Below are 8,670 nucleotides of genomic sequence, written 5' to 3'. Positions count from 1 at the left end.
GCTCCTATGAACACTCACATATAAATCATTGTGTTGATAGATGTTTTAATTTCTCTTGGTTAAATACCTACAAATAGATTTTGGTGTTGTATGGTAAGCATCTGTTTAACTTTTTAAAAAATATATATTTTATTGATTTTTTTTTTTACAGAGAGGAAGGAAGAGGGATAGAGAGTTAGAAACATTGATGAGAGAGAAACATTGATCAGCTGCCTCCTGCACACCCCCTACTGGGGATGTGCCCGCAACCAAGGTACATGCCCTTGACCGGAATCGAACCTGGGACCCTTCAGTCCCCAGGCCGACGCTCTATCCACTGAAGCAAACCGGTTAGGGCCATCTGGTTAACTTTTAAGAAACTGCCAAACTCTTTCCCGAAGTGGTTATACCATTTTACATCCCCACCAGCATTTCATGAGGGTTCCAGTTTCTCTATATCCTTGTCAACACTTGTTATTACCTGTCTTTTCAATTATAGCCATCCTAGTGGGTGTGAATGGCATCACATTGTGGTTCTGATTTGCAGTTTTCTAATGGCTAATGATGTTAAATATATTTTCATGTGCTGATCAGCCATTCACATATCTTCTTGACCAAAATGTCAATACAAATCAAGCCCAGGAGTGAGCATCCCGGCCAGCTGCCCCACTGGTGGCATGAGCCACCACACAGTCTTGTAACCTGGGCCAGTTCAAAACTGAGACCGTGCTGTCAGGGATTCAGCAGCCAAACACAGATTCAAGAGCCAAGGCCACTAAGCCATGACACCCAAACAGTCGGGAAAGAATAAGTGCTGGTATCTATTTGAGCTCATTACACAACACAGACAGGGTCAAGGTTTCATAAGAATTATCTCTGTTATGAATCAATCTTTGCTATTCCCAGTGAAGTAGGTCCTATTATTGTCCCCATTTTATATATGAGGAAACCAAGACTCAACATGATTAGATACTGGGTGGAGCTGGGTGCTGAATTTAAATAATCTGACCCAGGCCCTTGTGTACTCTATGCTGACCACATCCCAGCCTGGGATCCTGGCAGTGGCAGGAATCATTGTCTGTTCTCTCTGTAGCCTAGTCCGCCAGCACAGCACCTGACAGATGTGCAAGGACCTCAGAGGTGTGTATGGAAGAAAGAGTGGCAGGGACCAGGGCCAAAGCAACACGTAACGTCACAGAAGGAAGCATGAGGCACAATGAAGAGATGGGCCCACAGGAATGCCGTGATCACCCATGAGATGGAATGCAAGAAATATCTGGCTCATAGGAGTGAAGAATTCCAAAGTTTGCAAATCACCTGCTTCTTAATCATCCATTCGAGCAGGGCCAGGCTTATCCCCTGTAATAATAGCGTCATTCCACCCCACTTGATTTCACTGGACTTTGAAGCCAGTTCCATAACTGGCCCTCTGGGGCCTGTGCACGGACCAGTACCCACCACAGGAGTGGGATCGACGAGAGAACCACCACATTCCCAGCTGCCCAGGACAGGCTGGAAACTGCCCCTCCCACATACATGGTGGCCAAGGTCAGACCACATCGGCTTCTTGCTAGCTACACGATAGGCATGGAGCTGAATCTCTGGCCTCAATTTCGTCCTCTAACATCTAAATCATGAGTTTCAACCTCAACGCGAGCACAGGGCCTGGCTTTAGGAGAGCCTCAGAAAAATGCTGGTGTGTCCTCCGACTTCTCCAGGTGCGAATTCCAAAGTCAGGTGGGGGTGTCCCTTCCCCAGCCTATCACACCCTTCCTGCTCTATCCCAGGCTGGGTACTAGGACGCCTCGCTATTTGTATCCTCTGCAGAGGAGGGATGGAGGAACTCTGAAGATAAGGCATCCCTAATTCCCTTCCTTCCTCTGTAATTCTCCGCCACCTCTTCCCCCCCTTCAGCCTAGTAGACAAAGACTGAGTGATCTGGCGTCTGGCCACATGTAGCAGGAAGTTATGAATGAGGATTGCACAGGACAGTTGACTCTGCAGAGATAGTTCCCAAATCAATCCTGAAGGCTGGGCAGCGACCACAGGAAACCTGGAGCCATGAGGCCACCACTTAACACTTGCATATATCTGGCTCTCCTGGAGCTTAGGCAAACAATAGCCTAATCCACTAGAGGCCTGGGGAGGTATTATTAGTCATGGGCTATCTGAGATGACTTTGGGGAACATACACTCAGGACCAGAACCGGGTCTGGGGCCTCTGGTGGGACTCCATCCCTATATGAGGAATGTCACAGCAAATTTCCAACCACTGGTTAATGTCCACCAGTGCTTAGCAAATTAGGCCTGTGTTGAAGTGTCAATGCCCAAGGGCCTGATTTATTGAACTGCTCTAATTAGCACACCAAAGGGACAGTGAAGAAGAAAGTGCTGGTCTCAGAGACCAGCACACACAGGACACAGGCAGGGTCTGTTTCTTTGCCAAGCTAACAAATGCCATTCTGACACTGCAGTGGACTCTCACGGGACAGCAGCCATTAATTAAATTAAAACATTAACTCATCATCCAGAGCAGCATGGTGGAATCTCTCCCCCCAATGCCTGTTTTCTCCTTTTCTAGCCTCTCCCCCTCACCCCCCACCCCCTTTGGAGGTCTAAAGCTAGCCTAGCCGAGAGTCAAGGCCGGGAAAGCTCCTGGATCAAAGACCTACCCAGGACAGCCTGCCACTGAGGATTCAGAGAGAAGCAGAGACAATGAACCAGCTTTTGGAATTACGGTTCTCTTCCCACCACCACTACGTCTTACCTACGCATCTTCCACTTGAAATCTCTTAACCACAGCTTTCCTGTAGTCATATCTTGCCAAGCAAGTCAGTGTTGCTGCTGAGTACAGAGCCATAACTATTTCCACCCAAACTTGAGCCCACCCTGCCACGTCATTATCTGTAATCTGGAGTAAGATACTCAATCTCTCTATCTTGAATTCTTCATCTATAAAGAGGGAGAATTAATGATAACACCAACCATATGGGGCCACTGGGAGGATCAAAAATGCACATTGAGTGCCTGGTACACAGAGCTGATGAGTGCCATGATTGTTAAGACACTCCGACTATTAAGATCAAAGGAGACCCAGATGACTGGGAGTCACCTGAGAAACACTGACACATTTGTGCAGAGGGCCCTTCTCCTGGCCAAGACAGGGGCTGCCTCTCAGAACATCAGGATGCCTATGTCCAGGCAGCCTAGGATGCCCAGGTGCACATCTTTCCACAGCCCCAACAAGAATCAAATGAGGCTCATTATCTACGCTCCCATGTTTGCTGACATTGAAGAAGCGAATGCAAAAAGCAGCACTCACCACTACAAGTAAAAAGGTGATTTTAGGTATCAAACCTAATTTCCCTCCTTCCTCCCTCCCTTCCTCCCTTCCCTCCTCCCTCCCTTCCTCTCTTCCTTCCTCCCTCCCTCCCTTCTTCCCTTCCTTCCTCCCTTCCTCCTTTCCTCCCTCCCTTCTTCCTCCCTTCTTCCTCCCTTCTTTCCTTCCTTCCTCCTTACCCTCCTCCCTCCCTCCCTCCCTCCCTCCCTCCCTCCCTCCTTTCCTCCCTTCTTTGCTTCCTCCCTCCATTCCTTCCTCCCTTCCTTCCTCCCTCTCTTCCTTCCTCACTCCCTCTTCCCTTCCTTCTTCCCTTCCCTCTTCCCTCCCTTCCTTCCTCCCTCCTCCCTTCCTTCCTTCCTTCCTTCCTTCCTTCCTTCCTTCCTTCCTTCCTTCCTTCCTTCCTTCCTTCCTGTCCACAGTCATATGGTGGAGGCTGGATTGCTGTGCAGAGGGTTGGGGATATCTGGGGTGAGAAGCAGGGTCTGGGACTGACCTGAGAAGCAGATTGAATAGTAGGTTCATGGACAGCTAACTCAATAACCCAAGGTCAAACGGGAGCCACACACCAGACATCCTCCCAAACAAGAGGCCTCTCTGAAGGGCTGAGCAGAACCAGGTGTGGGGCCCGCAGGATGGAGCTGGGCCATCAGCCAGGAGAAGAGACCCCCAAAGAGCACAACTGAGGAGGCGTTGGAGCTGATCCCCACAGCCGATAGGCAGGGGACCACAAGTGCCTCTGGGGTCCAGACCTGGGGGCTATGGAGGCCTGCTCAGAGAAGCCCTGTTTTCCCTGGTGTCACCTACCCACCTTTCGCCCTTTATAGAGTGCCCCTTGTGTCACAACTCGGCTGAAATACAACCTCTCTCCAGGCCATTCGGTGCTTCAGTCACATAGAACTGGATACATTTCTGTGTTGGGAGAGCCTCAGACACTGTCTAGGTCAGTGGTCGGCAAACTCATTAGTCAACAGAGCCAAATATCAACAGTACAACGATTGAAATTTCTTTTGAGAGCCACATTTTTTAAACTTAAACTTCTTCTAACGCCACTTCTTCAAAATAGACTCGCCCAGGCCGTGGTATTTTGTGGAAGAGCCACACTCAAGGGGCCAAAGAGCCGCATGTGGCTCGAGAGCCGCAGTATGCGGACCACAGGTCTAGGTCATAGATTTCAAACTGTTCCAAAGCACCCGGGCAGCCCTCTCAAATCACCCCATGGGTCATGAACCCAAAAGTTGCTCTTCTCCTTTTCTGTCCCATTAATGCCAGCATTGCCTAGCATGCCCTCGTCCTTTAGATCCCTTCCAAGTCAAGTTATTGAATGTCTACCTATGTTCAAACCTCTGAGCCAGGTGAGGTTGAATTTCAGATCAACAGCCAAAAAATCATGTCGGAAAATGTGTTCTCCCTCTCTCCTAAAGGAAATACCTTTCAGAATTTGAATATAGGTTGTCTCTAAAAGAATGCCTCCTCCCAAACATTCTAAAATAACTTATGAGAACTGTCAAAGCCAATGTTATACGCACTGACGTGTAGAGCATACCATTGTCCAGGCTGGATGGACTAGATGTTCTGATTCGACGAGGGCACGTTTGGGTGAGAGTAAAACTGCAAAGCTGCTCTGTGAGATGTATTGTTTGTGAGTTATTGGATGCATTTTCTATTTCATAGGGCTTGCTGCTCAGTGGGAATCTAATTAGAGCAAATACTTTCAGGTTGCATTGTTTTGTATAGGATGAAAATAGCATACAGATTTTGATATTTTTTTCGAAAGAGATATATGTAGCAAAGCATCTTCTTCCAGAGGGTATAATTACTTTTATGCCTGAGATCCTTCGAGACACCGGCCTCCTGAGAGCCCCATCTAAAGCAGCCTCTAAAAGGGAGATGGTTTGATGTGCACCCACTAACAACTGGAGTTGGCAGGGATCCCTAAGGCCAGGTCAGAGGCAGACCCTCTGACTCAAGTTCATTTCTCATTCGTGCTCCAAGGCTGACCTTCCTGCACGTCTCCTGATTGTTCGATCCGAAACAGCCAACGGTATAACTGTGCAGTGAGAAAAGAGACCCAGGAAGGCGAGGTGACCTTCCTAAGGTCACGGTTGGTAATGGCAAGACTAGAAACAAGGTCAGGATGCCAGCTAAACGTCTAGCCCCCAGCCTCTCCGCCCTCATTGTGTGTTCACTTCCCCCCTCTGTTTTTCCAGCCCTTTTCTGTCTCTGTGTGCCTTGCTTGCACATCTAAAGCACCCTGAAGTCCCCAAGGCTGAGTTCACTTGAGTGGCCTCTCAGACAAAGCCAGGTCTTCTGCCCTCACTGATGCCCGGAGGCGGTCGCCACCCAGCAGCTGTCAGGGTGCAGTGCTTCTGGGGTCTGTGTGACCCCCACCTGGGCCCCAGGTCAGAAGCAGCCTGTCACTCTAGCTGAGTGACATTGAACTCCCTTGACTGTTTACAAGATGGGCGTCTGTTTGAATGGCTAGCTCAGAAGGAGGCACAGGTGGAGAGGGTGGAGAGTGGGGATGGGGGCGGGGGGATCCTGGTTTCCCCACGTTCCCTGGAGCAGATACTACTCTCAAGAATCCAGGGAAGAGCCCTGAGCCTCGCCACCTATGGACCCAGCTCTACGGCCACTGAAGGCCATGAGGGATTAGAAGAAACCCAGACCCTCCCCAGGAAATCAGATAGAAACCACTTCCTTCCTTCCCTCCTTCCCACCTTCCTGCCTTATTTACGTAGGTGCTAGGTTTTGGAGGGGAGGGGAGAAAAATATGACACTGAACTTAGAGCTCAAAGACAGGAGTAAAACGACAGCAATTTGTCAGATATCAGCCCTGTACACGTCACTCACTGTCAGACCTTTGAGACAGGCGTTCACACACACTGACACTTAGGAAACTGCTGCTTAGAGGACACGGGAAATTCACCCAAGGTCACATAGCCAGTAAGCACAGGACAAGGATTTGAGCCCCGCTTTGAAGGCAGAACCCAAGCTCTCACCCACCGAGACAGAGAAGGTCCTGGAACCTACCTTGCATCCTCCCTCACCCCCGCTCCCCGCAGACGAGAGCTTCTTGAGGAACTTACCTTCAGAGTTGACCGCTAGCAGGTGGGCCATCCAGGAATCTGGCAGGCAGAGTAGAACAGCCATTGGCTGGCAATGCCTCCCGGGGTCTCTCCACAGCCCCCAAAAGGCCCTCTGAGAACCAGCCCTTCTGAGCCAGCAGGCCCTTTGTGGAGACGAGCTCTTCCCAGGCTCTCCGCCCTCGGCTCTCAGCACACGTTCCGGACTTGCTTGGGCCATGGGAGCCCACAAAGCCAGGACAGACTTTAGCAACAATACTGAAGCCCCCTCATCCCATTGACCAGCTTCAGAGTGTCACCACCATGGCCTTGGAGCCGGTGATTGATATGATAACATATCATGACCTTCAACTCACCTTCCAAGGATTTCCTACCACTGCCCCGCCCTCGCCCCCCAGGATGCACCTCTCCTGCACTCAGAGGCTGCAGCTGGGCCACAGGCAGCAGGAGCAGGGATGGCGCCTGCACCCGCTAACACAACCTCCCTTTGCCCTCTCAATTCCCTGCTCTTCCCATTTTACAGACAAGGAAACTGAGGCAGAGAGGGGTTGTCTGTCCAGGTCCAACAGCTAGTAGTTAATAGAGCTGAGACCGTCTCCTTGGTATTCGGACACTCAGCTTGTTCTTTCCATTATCCATGAAGGCTACACAGATGCAACTCCTCATGGTAACGCATTATTATTCCTCAGTCTCCTAAAAGGGGCCCCTATTAAAACATTGCCGAGTAGTGGTAGCAACAGGGTCATTCTCCCAGCTTAAGGTGATCTGCTAATAATGTCTCCTCCTTCCCCCAAGGTCCTCTCCTCTCTGGCCCCTGCCCCGCCCCCACGTCCCATTCGCACCACCTGCCGTGGGCTCCTTTTCCCTAGAGATGTCCGTGCCCTCCACACCTGTCAGGGTCCCCAGGAGGAGTCACCTTGGGGGTTCTCACCTCTGATACATCTGTCAAAGTCAGAGAAATTGGGAGCTAAGGAGAAAGGGGAAGGTGTGGGACCAGCAGTGTCTCCTCTTTCGGTCCCTGGAAGAGGGGTGATTTCCGGCTCCTCAGCCAGCAGGCCCCAGAGAGGCGTCTTTTACATACACTTTGCGGGATGACTTAAGTAAGTCTTGACGACTCTCTCCCTGGAGACTAGACTAAAAGTATTGTTTAGAAATCTAATATATGGTTTATTTACTCAATTTGTGCTGAGCTCCACAGTTCCTTCAGGCCTGCCTCCCTCGCCCATTACTCTATTAATGCTCCATTACTGAAATTAGTGCTGTAATTGGAGGGGGAAGGGCTGAGGGAGGGGGCACTCCTTAAAGGCACAGGTCTCCTTTAATCACATCATGGGCAGAGGCCCAGAACTGGTGCGGGGGCCACAGGAAGGTTTGGGCCAGAAGGACACCTTAGCAGCAAGGTGACAGGAAGGGGACACGGGCCGATGGCACTGGCCAATCAGCATGTGGCCTGAGTAGGGGCAGAGGGGGTCAAGGCCACGGCCCCTCCTGCAGCTCTGTGGGCTTTGATGCTTTCGCCCCATTTAACCCTTCACACCAGGGATTCCAAATGCATCGGCTCAGCCCCCAGGTCCACCTCTGACCCCTCATTCTTTTTTTTTTTTTTAATCCTCACCGGAGGATATTTTTTCCATTGCTTTCTAGAGAGAGTGGAAGGGAGGGAGGGAGAGAGGGGGGTGAGAGAGAAAAACATTGATATGAGAGAGACACATCAGTTGGTTGCCTCCTGCACTTGCCCTGTCTGAGGATGGAACCTGTAACTCAGGTACGTGCCCTTGACTGGGAATCAACCCGTGACCCCTCAGTACGACGGCCAGTGCTCTAACCACTGAGCACATCAGCCAGGGCATGACCCCTCATTCTTAGCCAGGTGATGGATGTCAAGGCCGTTTTTCTGGATCTTCCTTTGCTTCTCTCCTCTGTCCTGCAATGTGCCCGTGTATTCTCGCTCCTTCCTCCTCCTTGCCTAAGCTGAGCCCTCCACCCACCTCCCACTCGCACACCCTGGACCTTCAGCCTGGGCCATGCCCACTCCCTCTAAGACCCTGCCAGAAATGCCCGCTCTTACTCCCTGTTGCCCATGGTTTCTTCTCCTCCACACGCTGCCTGTCTTCCCTGGGGTAAGACAGAGTCGGCTACCCCTGAGCATCTGGCCCATCTCTCCCTCTCGTGAATGAGTTTCTCATGAGGGGTGCCACACTCTTGCCCTCTCAAGCCTCACTGCCCACTCATTCCTCAGCAACCCGAGATCTGAATCGACCCTCTCCC

Source organism: Cnephaeus nilssonii (genome assembly GCF_951640355.1).
Source record: "Cnephaeus nilssonii genome assembly, chromosome: 12".
Lineage (NCBI taxonomy): Eukaryota > Metazoa > Chordata > Mammalia > Chiroptera > Vespertilionidae > Cnephaeus > Cnephaeus nilssonii.
The sequence above is the reverse complement of the archived record's forward strand: the minus strand, read 5'-3'. Positions refer to the sequence as shown.